The sequence below is a fragment of the Amblyomma mixtum genome, chromosome 3, assembly GCF_055824585.1.
Source record: "Amblyomma mixtum isolate Tamu chromosome 3, ASM5582458v1, whole genome shotgun sequence".
In the NCBI taxonomy this organism is placed as follows: domain Eukaryota; kingdom Metazoa; phylum Arthropoda; class Arachnida; order Ixodida; family Ixodidae; genus Amblyomma; species Amblyomma mixtum.
In genome coordinates, this window is record NC_143014.1 from 272,651,531 (window position 1) to 272,670,831 (window position 19,301).

Below are 19,301 nucleotides of genomic sequence, written 5' to 3' on the forward strand. Positions count from 1 at the left end.
AAGCTAATTGATTACAAAAGCAGAAGAAAAAACAACCACTGCCGCCGGTGGGATCCGAACCCACGACCTCCGAATTACGCGTCCGGTGCTCTACCTCTGAGCTACGGCGACGGCTGTCATATCTTCTGCTTTCGGGGATATTTATGTTTACAAGTAACCTAACCTTGAGAGTGTTCATCAGCGCCACCCACGTTCATAAGCGGCGGACGTAGAACGTCCTGAGTAACCGCAGGTAGTGACGTAGAACGTCATCGAACGGAGAGGGTGGAAGCTGCGTGAGAACCCTCTTATGCTTCCTATGGAATCAAGGCTGCCAGAACCGAGGCCCTCGCTAAGCAATTAAGCAAACAAGGGAAGGGAATGAGGGGCTCGTTATAAATATGAAAGAAGCCAACAGCCACAGAAACCAAGGGGCACAGGGGATTTTTTTTAATTAATTTATTTATTTTGTGGTGTTGATCAATTTAGAATATTACTGAACATGTCATCGCTTAAAGCTAATTGATTAGAAAAGCAGAAGAAAAAACAACCACTGCCGCCGGTGGGATCCGGTGGGATCTCTCATATATATATATATATATATATATATATATATATATATATATATATATATATATATATATATATATATATATATATATATATGAGAGAGGCCAACAGCCACAGAAACCAAGGAGCACAGGGCATTTTTTCTTTTAATTAATTAATTTTTTTTTGTGGTGTTGATCAAGTAAGAATATTACTGAATATGTTGTCGCTTAAAGCTAATTGATTAGAAAAGCAGAAGAAAAAACAACCACATGCCGCCGGTGGGATCCGAACCCACGACCTCCGAATTACGCGTCCGGTGCTCTACCTCTGAGCTACGGCGACGGCTGTCAAACCTTCTGCTTTCGGGTCCATGGTAGAGAGAGGGTGCGGTAGATGGTCCTTGGCGATCACAAAATGAACAAGGGAGGGGAAAACCTCAGTTTGCTAGAGCCAACGTTTCGACAAGGGGACTTGTCTTCGTATTTATGTTTACAAATAACCTAACCTTGAGAGTGTTCATCAGCGCCATCCCACCGGCGGCATGTGGTTGTTTTTTCTTCTGCTTTTCTAATCAATTAGCTTTAAGCGACAACATATTCATTAATATTCTTACTTGATCAACACCACAAAAAAAATAATGAATTAAAAAAAATCCCCTGTGCTCGTTGGTTTCTGTGGCTGTTGGCTTCTCTCATATTTATAACGAGCCCCTCATTCCCCTTCCCTTGTTTGCTTAATTATATATATATATATATATATATATATATATATATATATATATATATATATATATATATATATATATATATATATATATATATATATATATATATAAAGTACTAAAATTAGTTTCCGTCCGTGCAAAACCTACACCTGAAGTAAAAAAGAAACAGAGGGGGGGGGGGATGAGCCACGCAGTTTCACCTAAAACGCCAGAGCCCGAAAAACATCCCGAGGAGGAGGAGGAGGAAAAAGGTTCATTTGAGGCCAGCACTTAGGCCCACTGAAGAAGAGCGCCTGCTCCGCCAAGGCCCGCTGATCTGCCGAGCCAGAGTGAAGACAAGCGCTCCAGGAAGGAGGAGGAGGGTAAGGAAAACAAGGAGAGGGAACGGCAGTGTTACATGAGTCGAGAATGTGTCTGCCTCGATCTCTGAACAGTTGGGACAGTGAGCTGTGCCACGCCATCCGAAGTTGCAGAGCATTAGCGGAGTGAGGAGAGTGTTTGAACTTTGCGAAGGACATGCGCTTGTTCCGTGTTGAGTGACGAGTGAGGTTGGGGTAAAATTGTGCGGCTTTCCCTGGTGTTGTGGTAGTGTTCAGCTATTTCATCTTTGTATGCTGCGGCGTCTTCCACTGACGTTGGATTTGGCCAGGGGATCGAAGGTGTCCGGATGTTGATTTCGCGGGCCCGTTGATGAACCTACTCATATCCCTCGATCCCAGCATGACCGGGTATCCAACGCAGGGTGATAGCAATATTAGGATTGCTGTCATAGGACTCTACTATAATGTTGTGTGGGTGGGTTTCCAGCAGTCTGCTTTGTATGATGCGGATGGCTTTGCTGGAGTCGGTATAGATGTTGATGTTAGTGGTCTGGTGTTCAGTGAGCTGTGAGTAAAGATGTTTCCTGTATGCCATATAATATGGCGTGAGTTTCTAGGGTGGTTATGTTTGGAGGGTTGGAAGATGGCCCAGCCGTGTGAGTGATTGGTTCTGTCTGTCCGGGTGCATATATTGCATACGCGTATGACCCCGTATTAGACCGTGTGGCGTCCGCGTATATATGCTTTACATGTCCTGTCTCTGCGGGGATGGTTTGCATGTGCTTGACGTCGACCGTCACGGAGGTGTGGGGTCATGTTTTTTAGGGTGTTTAGAAATGCGGTGTTGCGCGGTAGCCGAGGGCATTGATGAGGATGATGCATCTCGAGAGGAAGCGCTAAATAAAGAATCCGAATTAAAAGCAACGCATAAATGAAGCTAGTCTAAATAACTTTAAAGACGCAAAGCAGTTCGTGCCTGGTCATTTTTTTTTTTCCGACACTCCGATACGCTCTCGGCCGACAGTGAGGGAGAAATGTGTATCGGAAAGACCGCGCTCAACTTACGCTCGGGCGACCCAGTGGTGCGACTTGCACTCCGCAGCCCCCGCGCGAAAACCGGGGCAACCGCGCGGTGCCGTTCGCCGGGTAAGGAAGCGACGACACCGCTTGCCAAACCCAGCTTGCGCGCACGCTCTTGTTTTGGGGCCCACGTTCTGGACGTCCCGTACGGCGGACGCACTGAGTCACGCGAAACGCAGCGGCGTCCGGACGCGCACGCACCGAAGAGACTTGCGCCACGACTGCCGGTATGCAAGCACTCGCGTGGGACTTCGAAGCCGCGCCAATGCGCGCTCACGCCCTCGAAAGTGGTCCCTGGCGGATGCGGTGACGAACAGGAAATCGGCACCACGCATGCGACCCAAGTGATTCCGCTGGCGACCAAAATCGACATCCTTCGTGAAACATTACATGCGCGTAATGACATAAGCGAACTATAGCAGAGGGTTGCACGAACAAGGATAGAAGGATGCGAAATCTAGCCCCTTCTTGTTGATGAGACACACGCCGGCTCCGCGATACCGGGGTTTGCCCAATGGCCGGTCATACCCCTACGTCCGCCATTTCTCTCCGACCGTAGGCCGACGACTTTTACGACACATTCAATACGGAAAAAGTATTAATTATTCGTGTCGGTAATTTTGAATTTCTTAGAAGCGCGGCGGTTTAGGGTTCGTGCCAACTAAAAATACAAGCGGTGGCAGCTTCCGCGGTTTTCATTGCTTACAAGCCCGACGCACGAAGGGCGCGCGCCGCCTGCCCGCACATCTGTTTGTGTACGCGCCGTGAGCAGTGCTACACACGCTCTGCGTCGTCACCAACACAGGCGGGTGGCCGATAATTCAACGCAGGGGACAGAGCCCCCACTCGCGACAAAACGCACCTGCAGCACCGCTATAGCCTTCGAATTAAGTACGAACGAGTGACGCAGGCCGGATTCTGCGTGGCCGACCCGACGCCGGAAGCGTTAAACCTGCATCTATATAGCCGTTACGTCACTGCCGCTGACGTCACATCGGACGGGATGCAGGAAGCGGAATTATGAAGGGCAACAAGATTAGTACACAGTTTAAGCAGTGCGTCCGCAAAAGCTGTGCGTACGCTACGGGCGCACCTTACGCGCGCTGACACCAGTCCTGGCAACGACAGTTTTGGTTGACAGTGGCTAGCGTAGCGCCCGGGAAGCGTAAGATACTGTTGCGCCATCTAGCGACAGCAAGTCAAAGCTCCTGAACTGTATGCTGAGGAAACTTTTTCCTCTTTTATTAACGGCAGTGGTGGTTGCATTCGAAGGCTTTGTTTCTTTTTTAATGTAAATGAATTGAATCAAGTGAAAATATAAATTCCAGCGCAAAGTTGGAGAAGTACTTTACCGGCGGCCGTTGCTATGACGACAGTGTACGCCGTAGATAGGCTTAACATCAAGAAATTCTTGGATTTATCTAAAAAACGAAGACCATTTGTCACCTATATCGTTACGGAAGGGTGAGAGTGCACAAAATAAAAGTGAATACAACCGTTTAGAGCGAGCTATCGCGTCGAAAAATGCAGCGGCCATGCAGTATTTGGTCCGAAGCGGGCGTGCAGGGCGCCGCCATGTTGCCAACGTTAACCACGCAAGCAACGCAACAAAGTCCGCTCGCTTGCGTACGTACGCAAGACGCAGGGCTCGCGCTTGCGTTCTGCGCATACCGGGTTCCGCAATGGCGTTTCCAACAAAAGCTCTCGACAAAGGATGAAAAAGTGAAACGAACTGCTATACACGGTGTCGCTGAGAGCTGAACAGCCGAACTGCCAGCACCACTTGCTGTGCCTAACATTTCGAAAATAAGTTTCAAAACTGTGGCTGGACATTTTATACACCTCCACTGAGTATAAAAATTATTCCTGTCTGTTGAAGAACCGACAGCTGCTCCGATCAGCCGCCACAATATGGTCCTTCCCAGCATGGCCACTAGCTGTTGGTGCTACATGTATACCTATCTCAAGATGTGAGAGAAAAACACACGCCTGAACAAAAACTAAAAACACACAAGCTATTCTTTCGTCTTTTAAATGTCGCCCAAAATTTTCTAATCTGCTTTTAGTCTCCTACGCTGGGTAGCGCAGCGATCACAGTTTCTACTAAAGGATGCCTCGATTCGGCTCTGGCATCAAGGCATCCCGAGTTCCTCGCAGGTTGGTCCTTCTAAAGGTCTTGGACGGACGTCCTCTAGGGCCCTATGCAGAAAAAGCGCGGCATTTACGCCGACTAGATGAGCACCATGCGCCTTTGAACAAAAGGACCTGATGCCCAAAGGTGCCCAAGAGGCAAGGGTAGCAGACGACATGACGCTGTGCAGTCGCGCGCTAGTCAACTCTGAGAGAGAAAGAAAATCACAACGAAGCTAGTGAATGTGGTAGTGAAGTTTATCAAAAACTCTATCCTATAAACGGGATCGTGCGCGTCTCGAGTTCCCCACAGACGGAGTGCGCAAAACTTCCAGCCCTCCCACAAAACGAGTTGAGAATCTTAGAGCGGCGCGTACAGGCGCAGCTATTTCAAGTCGCCTCACTTTGGACCACTAGTCCGACCACATGGCAATAATTTGCGCACACTGAAGAATGAAGTCTCTACTGCACAAACTTCCTCAACTTCAAGTAGGCAAGAACCTCTCAGGTACGCGCCTGAATGCATCCTGCCAAAAGATGAGAAAGTTCGTTTGTGTTAAGAGACGTAGAGCACTATGTCGCAAATGGACACTGACAAAGCACGAAAGCGTTCTGTGACGCCGCCGTCTACTCCGGCTTAGTCCGTGCGCGCTTGCGCTAGCGCTGTATATACTTACCGTGCTTGAAGCTCCGACAGTCCAAGAAGGCAGGAGAGTGGAGGTGCAGGGCAGCACGACCTGATTCACCGGTCACTCGGACAAGACAGACGGGTATTGTCCCAAGCCTGTACCGTCAGTCAATAGCCACGCCTACATCAATGTGACGTCAGTGCACTGCATCAACTATGGAGCTCATCGCACTCGCTCCAACCGAGGCACCGTGCTGGGAAGGTGCTGGACGGGCGTACAGTCAAAGGATGGAACGCGATGCTTCGAGCGCGCGGCCTCAGGTGTACTTGGCACTGTGAGCAGGCTGGGTTTTTGTTCAAGGCAAACCACAATACAAAAACTGCAGGCGACCCTGTGTCTGCATGTTCTTTTCAATCTTGCTCGAAGCCTCCGTACACACTTGCCCACGGCGCAGACCTTGCCGAAGACCACATGGCCGCATCGTCGCGTTTCATGAGTTGACGCGTCTGGGAACAGCCGGCCGTCTCGCTCGGTGCATGCAGACGGACATGGCAACGAGAGAAAGGAGATTTCGCGCCGGCTGGCGGCGTGCTCTCAGTTTCTCGTCGCCTGCAGGTAGCCGGGGCCGTGGGGCTGCGCGTTCGCAGGTGACACGAGACGCCGTCGTCCGCGTGGGAGCCTCGACGCGTCCCATGCAAACGGCAACGCGTCAGGTTGCTGCGGCGTGCTAAGAAGACCGGGCATCCGGCCGCCGACGCCACTGCGCGTGCGCGCACGGCCAACTCCGAGGGTTCCGCGCAATGGCGCCAGCGTCCGAGGCGTGCACGTGATCGCCACCGGATGCCTGGTCTGTCATCACCTTCTGCTGTCGCCTTCAGTGCAAACGCGGCTAATGTGGACCACATCGCGTAACGAAGCCTTCATCTGTCGCCACTCTACCCGACTACACTTATGAACAAAGGAGTCAAAGATGCGGGTTTGTAAAAAAAAAAAAATATTTCACTGTGGCCTCGCTACCCAGTCAGCTGGCATTCGTTTCAACGGATAGAACATGCATGTTCCCTCATGTTTCCAGGTTTTTTTGCTGAACTGCACGGTTTCCCTCATCGGGTAGAATTTTTTACTTTTTTTTCTGTGAGCCACCATGCCGTAAACTTCTCTCCACGATTGTAGAGTTCGCACAAAGAGGACGAAGGCATCCACACGTTGAGCTTCAGGGTCGCACCATTGGGCGACAGCGACTGTGCAGCTCCTTCAAGCGCGCTTCATTTCGAATCCTAGATGGGACAAAAAAAAAAAAAATAGGGGGAGGGATACACGGAGCGCAAGGAGTTTGGAATTTGCCGCATTACAGTGACGTTGACGAATGCCACGCGCCTTGTTTCGCGGGGCCTCGCCATCCCGTCACCGCGCGGAAGAAAACCGACCCGCCGTCCCCCAGCCACCGTGCGCGCGCCCGGGGACGGATGCGCCGCTTCCCACGGACGGCAGTGCTCCCCTGGCCGCCCGGTCGCAGCCAGTGAGAAAGACGGCGGCGCCCCATTAGCTGGGAACGGATGGGTTCGGCCGCCTCCGTCCCAGCGATGGAGGTGACGGCCAACGTCACGTCCTCGCTCGCCCGCGGGAGCGTACGCAGCGTGACCTCGATTCTCCGGCGCGCGCGTCACTTCCCGGGCCGCCCCGAATCGAAGCGACAGAAAAGGAGTCGCCCAAGGGCGGCGACCACGCGCGCTGGAATTCGCCCGAAGAAGAAAAGGCCGCCACCCCGCGCTTCCAAACTTCTCCCCGGCTACTCTGCGGCGGCAATCGATGGGCCTAAAGGGCGCGCACACGCTAAACATCCCGCGCGAATGCCCAGGTGACCGCGGGGAGCACGAGGCATACGATGGCATTCAGCCCGAACAGGTGTCGGGCTGAGCGGGTGCTCTCCTATCACAGCCTGCGCGCAGTCAACCGCTTTACAATCACTTACTTGCTTTATTTTCTTTTTGCGCTTAGAGCCGTTGCCAGAGTGGTAGCTTAAAATCCAAAGACGCACGTAGAAAACCAGCGGAACTTTCCATCGCAACAACAAAGCACTGACGTCGATGTCACGTGTCCACAATAAGGATTCCGCACGACAGCGGAAAGCAGGGCGGCTGAGTACCCAGAAACGCTGCGGGAAACGAACAGGGGACGGCTGCCATTCCGACAGCACGAAGGAAAGCAAGCAAGGAAGAAAACGCGGCCGAGGCAGAAACGCTTCTTTTATAACGCGGAATGAGAGCGGCAAGGTGTAGCCCTCGCGACGAGACGCACTCGCCGGAAGCTATACAGCCGCCGATAGTCGATTGCGAATTACACGACGGACATCACAGAGCCGAGCATTTTCAATGCAGCGGCTCAGGTTTTGGAACAGTCGCCAGCCGCACGAATAATTAGGCTTTCGCGCGAAGGATTACGCGCGCTGCATGCACAAGCGCGCGAGGGAGATGTTTGGAGAGCGCCGAGAGGCCGCGACAAACACCGCTATCTCGCCGTGGCACAATGCCCAGTCCGGAATCGTGAGCGAAAAATAAATAAACAAATAAAACAGCCAGGCGAACTTGATACGGCTCACAATGAGATGGACGAGACGAGGACGCTGTTTTCCGAGTGTAAGCTATCGTAAAATCGCGCTCGATCGCGCCGCAAGAGTGTGACGTGCACCTTCTCTTAAGGTTTTTAATGCAAAAATGCATTCTGGCGCTCGTACGCCACACTTTTTGGCTCACCTTTCCGTCCGCGACGGCACTTTCCCTGCACAACAATCCAGGTTCGAGCTGAGCAATAGAAAACCATCCCTTTAGAAGCGCACTCTATGCATCACGAAGATGAAAAAATTGATTTTTAATGCCGCAAGTCCAGTTTGGCCAACGAGTGTCATGGCTAAACGTGTCTGGCAAGGTGGGGGGGGGGTCTCTAGTGAAAGGCTCTCTCAAGTGAATGCCGTAGTGAAGGGCTCCGGAAGTTTCTACTACCTGGGGTTCTTTAACCTGCACTCACATCGCACAGCACACGGGCCTCTAGAATTTCGCCTCCATCAAAATAAGACCTCCGCGGCCGGGATAGAACCCGCTTCTTTCAGGTCAGCAGCCGAGCGCCGTAACCACTGAGCCACCGCGGCGGTGCGTTTCGTTTCTGGCTGATGGTACATGCCCATGTATTTCAGGTACACGCTACATACACGGCCGCGCAAATAGAGGGATCAGTAACCCATGATGTCCAGGTGATCCCTGAAGAAAAGCAAAATGAAGGCTAAGAAGCTGCAGGCCTGTAGACTTCGCTCTACAGAAAATGCCGTAACAATTTTAGGATCGGCAAATTCTGTTACAATGTCTGTTCACTGCGCGTGGGAGTTTCTTGGTCCGCCACCCAGGGCAGTTCGTGGGAAGTCGCACAAAGCACGGTGCCTACAATTTACAGAATAGGTGCATGCACAAGAGAAAGATAGACGGTGGAAACGGTCTTCTCGCACGATCAGCTCTGCAGTGTACACGCTACGCACCCTTGACCCGTTCGTTATCACGCCGGTCGTCGGATGTGCTTGTCAAACAAGAGGACGGTGGCCAGGGGCGGATTTATGGGACACTCTTCAAAAGAGAGAGGGAGGGGGGACTATTCAGACAAAGCGGTATGCACACATGCCAATGACACATACGGAGGCCATGTACTCATGCCCGGTGTTCAGCCCTGGTTGTCGTTGACCACTGGGAATGACAATGCCGCCCGCCTCACAAGCTAAGTGCAGGATACGACTGAACTGCCACCATCGCTAGTCATCGTCCAGCGAAAATGTGCAGACGGACGCCAGGCCCAACTTCCGGAACCGGTTGCGCATGAGAGTAGAAAACATTTATTATTCGCATGAGAGGTTCCATAGGCATCCCTGCCGGAGCATGCTCGCGTTTCGCTGGTCGATTAGGATTGGGTCGCTCTGTGGCAAATTCGGTCATCCTGGTGCGGATTCATCACACCGCTCCAAACAGACCAGTGAAAATAGCCATAAATCTAACTGGTTGAGATCGCTGTAGACGTGTGATAAGAAGTGCGCTCGATGAGTTCAAGAAGTTAATCGCCGATAAGCAGTTTTCCCCCACTGGCACAGCACCAGAACTCAAAAAAAAAAAAAAGAGGGGGGATGGGGGGGACATCCCAGCCACCGCGAAGCAGCCGGGTTGCACACCGTGCACGGCGGGACCACCGCCGCCGAAACGGCGCCGAGGCAGCAGGAGGAGGGGAGAGGCAGCAGGCACCTTGCAGCTCTTGGCGGAGGAGCGAAAGAAGCGGCGCTGCCCTCAAAGGGAAACGCCGCACCAAACGACCCGGTCCCCCACCTCCTTTCCACACTCGTTGAGTACGCGCCAGCCGCCGTACGGCTGGCGCGACCGAAGAGCGGCTGCTCAGCCTCATCTGGACGAACAAAATGCCAGCGAAAATGGGCTGGTGGGGAGGGCGTGGTGAGAAAGGAGAGACATTAAAAATAACTCGGCAAGACAAAACGCACGCGTCAAGCGGGGAACGGAGAGCAGCAGCTGCGGCAGGACACAGTTCGAGCATGTTTCCGGGGCAGTTTTGACACGGTGGCGGCGCCGAATCCCCTCTGCCCGCAGACCTCGTTCTCGTCCTGGCACACGGCCGCTCTGACGCCCTCGGGCCTCCCTCTGCCGGTTGCCAAATCCCAAGTCACGACAACGCCCGTGACCATCACGTCCAGTCGGGTCGAACTAGAGAACATCGAGAATGAACAGTCTTTTAAGTAGCCGGCCAAATGAATCATCCACCTAGACCCTTTATTTTCTTTTTTCGTGCGCGTATAATGCACACCCGTACTAAATGCCACCAGGCAGGCGGTGATCGTAATGCAGTTTGCGCAACGTAGTTCAATGCGCCTCGGTGCATAGCACCAAACGTGGGAGGACACTGCAGCTTTTACTGGCTGCTAAATGCGTGGCAATTAACCACCGTCTGCGTTTAACCAGCGCTTCATGAAGTCAGCTCCGATATCTTCATGCTGAGCACGTGGGCGCCCCGGCAGCTACACAAGCCTGCACCCGCGATCGACGCACGAGGAGTGGACAGAAGAGGAATCCAATCACCAACGAGCAGCAGACGAGTAACACAGGGTAAGGAACCGTCCAACATGTGCATCATGAGAGTGGCTGAGATCATTCGATGAAATGCTTCCAGTAGCAAACAGCTCAGTCCACTGCCTTCACGCAGCCTACAAACAGCTTCCAAAGCCCCACGGATGGCGCTTCTGCAAACGGTCTCACTTAATCCGATCACCACTGCCGAAGTGCGCGCCTCGTCAAGACGCGAACGAGCCGGCAGACGGATGATAACAGCCAGAGGTAGCTGAACGAGAAGCACCGCAAATACTGTACGTCGGGCAAGCGAAGATCGCGTTCGCGCGGGGGGGAAGAAAGACATGACTTGCGCCAGACATCGCACGGGTCACGAAACCGAAGAACGGCAGCAGGCACGAATTCTCTCAGAAGCCCGCCGGCTTCTCCTTTTTATTATTATTGATAGCGGATTAATAAGCAACGACGTCTCCGGCGAGCACGCAGCCTCGAGGGCAAGCGCGGACGGCGCTGCCGGGCACTTAGCCCGACTGCTGGGAGCGCGTCGATACTCTCGCGCCCCGGAAGTTCCATGCACCGCGGGGGCCGCGCCGAAGACAGAGCACCGCTCGGTGCCATTTTAAGCGCTCGGACCTGTGTCTCGCTGAGTGCGGCCGTTGTCACTGCACCCATTGCCGATGACGCCAGTTGTAAACACGCACCGGCGTCCACACCAGCAGAGCCTCTAGCAGGCCGTTTCACCACGCACCCGGGGCTCGATTCCGCAGTGATGCACGGAACTCGGCAAGGGAGCAGGCACGAAGCCGCCTCGTTCACTCCTCTGTGTGCGTCGGACGGGCCAGCCAGCGTGCCTCATCGGACATTCGCGAGGCGAACCGCGCGGCTCGTTCGCCGGCGTGTATTATACACGAGAGTGGTAACCTCACCCATTAATCAGCAACAAGACCGCTGGCGCCCGGGGAAGGGGAACGAGGAAGCAGGTGCCGCGGCGGCCCAGACGCGCTTCCGCGCCGGCTGGTTCGGCCACTTACAGGGCGCCATCATCGCTCGCTCTGTCGCACGCCCATCGATCCCTTCCGCCGTAAGATGTGGCCACTGGGAGTGTAACAACGTTTGACCCTATCCGGTATGAAGTACGGTAAGGACCAAGCACGCATCGTCTGCGGTTTTCCAGGAGCAGACGACGCAGACCGCAGAGAAAGTGCCAAAAAACTGCTTTTGTTGAACAGTACAAGAAGCTCTCCGATTGCGAAGCTCTCTGCCTCGCTGAGCCCGTATGGCCATGCAAGGTGCGCGCGTGAGCGCCTTTGCTTGACCTCCGTGTCGCCAGCTTATAAATTTTCAAAAGTGCCCACTGCTTCGCTCGACTTCGGCCGGCGACTTTTCCGCCAATGTTCTCCCTTCGGCCTACTCAAGGCCGGTATTACTCCCCCAAAACTGGCCAATAACGTTCGCTGGCGCATATGGCGATTTCACATCCATGCCGGTACCCAGAGGCGGACTTCGTTGAAACGCTGCCAAGAAATTGCCTCTCATTACCGAAGGGCACCCCTCACTTGGGCAGCGATCTCCCGTCCTGATGAGATGCACATCCCGTAACGAAGCTCGTTGCGAATACCAAGTCAATAGTACAAGCGAAAACAAGAGCTCCAGACAAAGGAGCGCCCTTGTCTACATATATAAGGGGCCCTGAGCGAGGCAAACTGCTATTTGCTGTTATACGAGCGCAAAATAAGAATTACGCAAGCAACCACGAGCAGAGTTCCGATGCATGGCAGTGCATCAATTTTCTCTGGGCGCCCAGTAATCACGCGCCCAAACGAACTGGCTCCATTTCGCGCGCTATAACAAGGGTGATTACGCGCCGGCACGAGCTGGATGGAGAGAAAGGGAGTTCCTACGCCTTGCGGCGGCTACCGAAGTCGAAACAAGGAGGAGGGCGGCAATGCACCAGAGAATGACCACATACACGCAGCTGCAGAAGCAGCGAGCGAAGGGGGAGAAGCAGGGTGACGTATTCGCGCACAGACGGCGGGAATGCGGGACAAACGCCCGACGACCACGAAGCCACGCGCGCAGAAGAGAGCAGGCGAGGCGTAAGCGCGCGAAGGTTACGGGGACAAAATATAGAGCCCCCCGCCGGCACAGCAAACCGAAAAGCGAGGCAGGCCCAAGAAAGAAGGCACGTGAGGCCCCCCCAGAGAGCAGCCGAGGAGAGACAGGCGGCGTCGCCGCCGCTGTCGCCTCGGCGGCGAGCGCGCCTCCAAGTCGCGCATTAGCAGGGGCGGAGCGCGATTTTCATCGCACAGTGCTCAAAAGAATGCCGAGAATCCACGCACTAAGAAGGCTGTGGCCGAATACCATTAATCTAAGGACGCAGCCACTTTTGGAAATTACTTCGGGCCTGGAGTTTGGACGCAAGGTTCAAAAGGAAAAGCGCAGTTATCAAACCAGCACATTGTGCACTGCATCTCGGCACGTTACCCACTGCCGTTTTTCAATTATAAAGTTCCAAGATACGCGAAATGTTTCGCAGAACAGGACTCTGAAAATCCCTTTTAAAATCACCTCTAACTAACCCTTGCTTTCAAACTCCAATTTATGGCCCCACATACTTACGGGAATAGCGCACTGCGCCAGCCTTTCACAGGCAAAGAAATGAACTGCCCGTGGTAGTACGTGCGAGTGGCCTATAGTGGATTCCTATTTATAAAACACCCCCCATCTGCTTACTTTTCCGCAAACTCGAGTTTTCAACCAGCGCAGCCCGCATCTTTGTGTCACCTTTCCGTGACGTCTGGTTCGCGTGAACATGAGCGCTAAGCTGTCATCTTCAGCGAACCAGATGAATTAAGACTATGACCTCGTGTCGTTCACCCTGACCTCAAGCCTGACACACATGTGGATCGTCTCTGGCGCTGACTGTCTCGTCACCTCCTTTCTGGCGCCCTCTAGCGCCGCGAGGTCGCCAAGGGCGCGGCGGCCCTTCAGCGCCTGTTTTGATGGTGGGCCTCACTGCCTCCTGCCACGCATTTCATTTCCCCGCTGCCTGCAGCGTCCCAGCCGGCGCTTAAAAAGCGCAGAACGGAGAGGACGCCTTTCATTGAAAAGGGATCCAATTTATATGCTACGCCTGCCATACGGGGCTCAGTATACGCATTTAATACGTAGATTAAAAAAAAAAGGGGGGGGGGGGATAAAGCAAATGCAAATGCAAATAAGGTGAGACTTGAGCGAGAGAGACAGACCGTTCGTAGGTATCAGCTGTTCTCCGACAGCCCAACAAAGCTAGCCCAGAATGCAACGCCAAAACCTTCTCATTAGACAGCAATGCCCATTCGATGTCGCACGTTCATTACCAATACCCCATATCCGCAGACCGATATATGGCTGTTTATCTGCTAAGCATATCTGGCGACGCGATTGCCGCAATACTGCACGCCGGTGACTGCTGCAACAGAAACAAGGGAGGAAATTTCATTGCAGTTCGAGTTCGCGTACTCTGAAAGGGGGCACAAAAAGGACGGCAAATCCGAGCACAGCAAACGGTTACCAACCCCCCCCCCCCCCCCCCCCCCCCTTTCCCCCACCGCCAAAGGAAACGCTAATACGCAGACTTCATAGAACGAGCCCTCTGATTAATACTTTTTTTTTCTTTTTTTTTTTTTTCACTGCCTCAGCCGATCCGCAGACCTGACCATCTAGTCCCGAAGACAAAGCGGTTCATACTATGGGGCGTGTCCGGGTTCAACTTTTAAATGCTGCACAGATCGAAACGATGGAGGCAGCTGACACAACGGGTCCCTGGCTTGCAAAGCCACTCCAACTAGGGTGGCTCTACCTCACCGGTGGGGCCACACGTCGGCACACATTTCGTGACCGCTGGGAGAGAAGAGCAAACCCGTTCCCGACGCCGCGAGGCACTCGGGACCTTCGACCCCGCAACGAATCCGTCCGATCAGTCTGGCCCGTATTTCTGGCACGAGCAAACGAACGGAGATAGATGGGGGTGACTGGCCTGAGCCTGCCAAGCATCCGAGTAGGCAACGCGGTGGATAAGAACGTCACGCATTCACGTGACGACGCCAGTGACGTCGGCCGGCAGTGCCAGCGCTGAAGTCTATCTGCTCCTGACAATTTACAGCAGTAGAAGTACAGGCATGCATGGCGCCATAATATGCTTGGCTTCTCTGCGGCTATTTAAGCCCGTAAGTGATTCGAACATCTTTCATCGAACAGGAGAGCAATTAATGCCAACTCTTGAGGGCGGGGTTCTGTTTGCGCAATGCTGTACTTCAGTTTTTCTCGTACAAAGTAAAAAAAAAAGGAAAGGAGAGGTAAGGGCAACGTGGTTTTTCGTAAAACCATACAAACATATGTGCAAGCCAACTAAAGGCTCCAGACCGAAAGCGAATCAAACATCCCGCGGCTGAAATCTGAAGCACGAACCAGACAAAATAACTCGCATAGCGCAGGCGATATAGTCGTCGGAGAGGCGCAACAGTTTAAAACAATTTTAAGGGAACAGCAGAAAGCTATAACCACAGTACGGTTGTGTCGAAGGAAAAGGGCAGCTATTTTTGGAACGTCGAGCACGTAGCGCTGCCGGCAAGCTGCCTGAAAGTGCGACCGAAGAAGTTATTCCTTTAGGGCCATCTAAAGCTTCATGACCTCGTCCCTGTCCAGTGTATGAACGCCGAAATCATTGACCAAGTGAGACGAATCCCTTCCAAATCTGCTGTTTTGCTACTCGGCAGCTCTGAGTCCGACGGTGGCTGTGGCAAGTCGCACAAGATTACACGACACGGCAACAGAAAGCCCGTGGCTAAAAATGGAAGTGCGTTCTATCGACCTGAAGATTTATGTTCCTCAAGGACTCCGCGCGCCTCGCGCGCACACGCACGCACACAGAAAAGCGCGTTTTTCGATCGCAACTTGGATATGTTTTTTCAAGTTCTGTAATATTCAACACGCCAGTCCAAAGTAGAAAGCTTTTTCTTCCATCGTTCTCCATACGTACAAACTGCGTTTTAACGCGAATTATCCCATGAATGATCCTTAGGCAGGATGGGAACTTTGACGGTAATCGGTCTTAAAATTGCAGCGTGAAAGCTGTGGATCTTGGTCTCAGAGCAGCATTCGTGCAGCTTAAAGGTGTCGAGGCCAAATTTTCGGTTGCGTGTTTTCGTGTTTTCAATGATGAGTATACATAGATCACAGTAGTATTTGCCTGCGACTGCTAAACAACATTAAAACTATAATTACTGCCTCATGCCGTTTCGGTTTCACCACCCGAATGATGGCTGTAAAGCCAACGTTCAGTATAGCTCCCCCTATTCTAAAATTCGTTAAGGTCAGGAAATCCCAACGCGGAACGCTCACGGCACGCCGCCTGCTCATCACTTGGGTTATCGCTACTATTTTACTAGTCCCATCTAAGGGTTCGTTCGGGCTAACCAGTATGCCTCGTCTCGCGACTTATTTCGAACCATACGGTGGAAACGGATCACTACTGGGGCGCTCGTACGGCAGGCACAAAATAAAAATGGGTGGCGGGAGAGGTGGCGACAGTCAAACATGAGCCCAGAATACTCTTGACCTTTCTCCGTTTTTAAGCGAATTCGCCTTGGCCCGCATTTCCCCCCAATTGTGCGTCTCCTCCACGTGTGGTGCGCTAATGAGCGCGAAGTCGCCAGATAGCCGCGCACATGCGATACGGGGGGGGAGGCGACAATACAACTGCCGGGGCACAGCACGGGGCGTCCGAGTTATTACAGAACGCGCAGGGGCCTTGGAAAAGGAGCAGCGGTAGTAGTAGGCGGGGGGAACAGGCAGCGTCTCCTTGGTGCCGGGGAACGATAAACGGCGGGGCCGTTATATTCCACCGCCGCCTTTTCTTCTTCGGTCGCGCGTGCAGGTGAGGGAGACCTCCTCGCCTTCCCTCGGTCAACCCGTTCGCGGCGCCTGTCGACCTTCGCGACGACCGCGCGCTCACTTTTTTTTCTTCTTCTTTCTGGTGACGTCGATTTCCTCCTCCGTGTTTTGTCTTCTCTTTACCCTACCTTTGCGGTATTTGTTAACCCGCGCACGTCATGCGTTTCCTTCCTCCGTGCCGACACCTGCTTGTCGTGTTTAAGGGGCCGCGCCCAGCCCGACGAAGAAAACTGCATTCCCGCCGCAGGATCGTACGCCGCTACAGGTACACGGACGGAACTGGCGACACCTCGGCGCGGCCCGGAGTGTGCTGCGAGGAAACCGCCGACTCGCAGCACGGCAGTTCAACGTGCGTTTGCGAGCTACAGATGCCGCGCTCTCTTACGCGTTCTTTTTCCCGCCCACGAGTGAATTATAGTCACCGGAAGAAGGCTGGTTTCAAGCTTGTCACCCGCAAGGAAGTTAACACTGATGGCGTACTTCGATCGGCGATCCGAAGCAGCTCTCCTAATTCGCGAAAGAGCGCGATGTTTAGGGAGTCTGAAGACAATACCGTCACGGTCGAATCAGAACTTAGGATCTGAATTCAAATCGCCCGCTGAAACACACGCTACGGCTTCACGGAGCAAGAAAATTTGCTCCAGGTCGCAGATTCGAATACGACATAAGAGACGACGCAAAGCGGCTGCCGAACCGAGTTATCGTCCACAGGCCAATGACTCCTCAGTGCTACGGTTCAAGTTTGTTTTTACGTCAAAACTAGCGCCGCAACGAAGCCACAGCACTCGAGGTAATAAACCCGATAGGCTTGCCGGTACTTCCTGTCTCTCGCTACTTTCTGACCGGGTTTTGGCGCTGCTCGCACGGCCTGACAGTTTTGTGCGCTGGCGCGTAGAAAAATCGCGCGTATAGGCCACATGCGTGCTACTTCTTAAGTAAGCCCAAATAAAAAGACACGCTCTGCGAACAATCACAATCGACGAAAGTGAAAGTCACAACAAACGCCAGCGAAAGCGCGGGCTGAATAAACAAATTCTCCTCCCATTTTTTTTTTTTTTTTTCGTTGTTCGCTCTCCTCTCGAGAAGAGGCTTTGCGGAATACGGACGGTGCATTGCGCAACAACGACTGGCCATTCACGACGGAGCCTGGTCCGCAACCAAGAGAAGAAAGTTCTGTTTACCGCGTCACGCAAAGAGAGAGAGAGAAATACTCAAGAAGGAATAAAGGCAGAGCGAAAGGAGCGTTCCAATCCAATCTGGCACAAAGCGTGCTGCTCCGCCTATGCCCCCCTCCTCACTGGCGAAACAATCCCGGTGCGGCAGGCATCGTGCGTGCACTCGACTTCCGGCCCCCGCGCCACTGCTGCGGGCCGAGCCAGCGCGCGCATTTGGAGGCCAGTTTGGTTTCACCTCACGACGCACCGGCTTTCTGGCGGAGGCCGCCGCATACATCCGCCATCAGCCGGCGACCACGCGTGGCATACCGAAGGGGAAAAGGCGCCGGCGGACCACAAAAACGGGGGGAGCCAAAAGCGCAAAAAAAGGCAGATGCCCCCTCAATCAACGAACATCCAAGAACAGTGAAACAAAGAAAACAGGGGAAGGGCAGAGAGGTGTTTTGAGGAAAGAACAGTAGATAATAATAAAAAAAAGTGGAGGAACGACTCGCGAGGAGAGGGCAGCTGCGGCAAGGGGTACTACGCGCAAAGGATTCGAGCAAGGCAAGGGAGGAAGCACGACTGCATTCCGATGGGACGCGTGGGCACAATGCAGTGACCAATTCGGCCGAAGCTGCGATAGGTATGCACAGTAAAACTTGCGACGCCCCTTCCCCCCCCCCCCCCCATTTTTTTTTCCTTTCTGTGCGCCCCCACAGCTGGTCCACCGCCGCCTCGGTGGCACGGTCGCATTGTGGTCACTCTGGAGGACAGTGGCGTCTAGCGCAGATCGCGAACCATTCGGGTCACGTGCGCGAAGAAGCGGCGACGAAGAAAGGAGAAAAGTTTGGGAGGGGCCAAGTGACCGCGCCACCCGATTACTCCCAAACCTCATTGTCATTCGCTCCCACTCACGCCCCACCCGGCCTTATTTCGCGGCTTCTTCGCGTGGCAGGCACACACCGCAGAAGGTTCAGGGAAGACCGACAGATCTGCACACCGCAACGCGCCGCCGACGAGAGTGCGCAGAGGAGCAGTCGAGACTTGGTCGAAACACCCACGGCCAGGGCAGCCGCGATCGAATTTACAGAGCGAAAACCGTCGCATACCGTAAAGGATTGCACAACAGGGCGAAAAGCACAGGGCGTGCCGCCAACCGGCACTGCCGAATGTGCGCTACCTGGCGCTGATTCACAATTACATGCGCGATCCAGTACTATACGGAGGTATGCAGTATACGGGCGCCGTAGACTGCATACCTCGACATTTATTCTCGTCGTTTTCTTACAGGCGGACAGGCCTCCTTGCGTCAGCTCTGGACTGTCCTACGGTTTCGCTCACCAGCTGTAGGAGCCGTAAACGAATCCGTTAAATCAACTCTGTAAGGATGCTCTCCAAATGCAACGGTATAGACACGGCTGAAGACGCATGGGCGGTTGGAAGCCGCCCGGATTGCGTGCATACAAGCCGTCTTCGGTCGCCGCGTCCCAGCGGCGCCATGCTCCCCAGAGGGGCCCGCGCACACAAAGCTCGATCCGGAAACGGCGCAGACGCGGGAGAATAACAGAGGTCCGCTCGGGGGCCCGATACCAGAGGCGACTGGCGCGACGACGACGCTGCGAGGCGGTTCGCGACGCCAATAAACAAATCCCCGCGCGGGCTAATGAGCCGCGGAGCGAGTTCGTTGCACC

At 53.6% G+C, this 19,301-nt stretch overlaps 1 protein-coding gene across 8 annotated transcripts in view; it reads right to left on the bottom strand.

Moving 5' to 3' along the window:
• The window catches only part of LOC149354866 (rap guanine nucleotide exchange factor 6-like), a 602,352-nt gene that overhangs the window by 73,930 nt on the left and 509,121 nt on the right, over positions 1–19,301 (bottom strand). The window contains exon 1 of one of the 8 annotated variants that reach the window (XM_089583531.1): positions 5,463–6,198. The exons of the other annotated variants lie outside the window; for them this stretch is intronic. The gene's annotated coding sequence lies outside the window, so the exon portion shown is untranslated. Of the gene's footprint in view, positions 1–5,462; positions 6,199–19,301 lie in introns of those variants that run through there. 8 annotated transcript variants of the gene reach the window in all.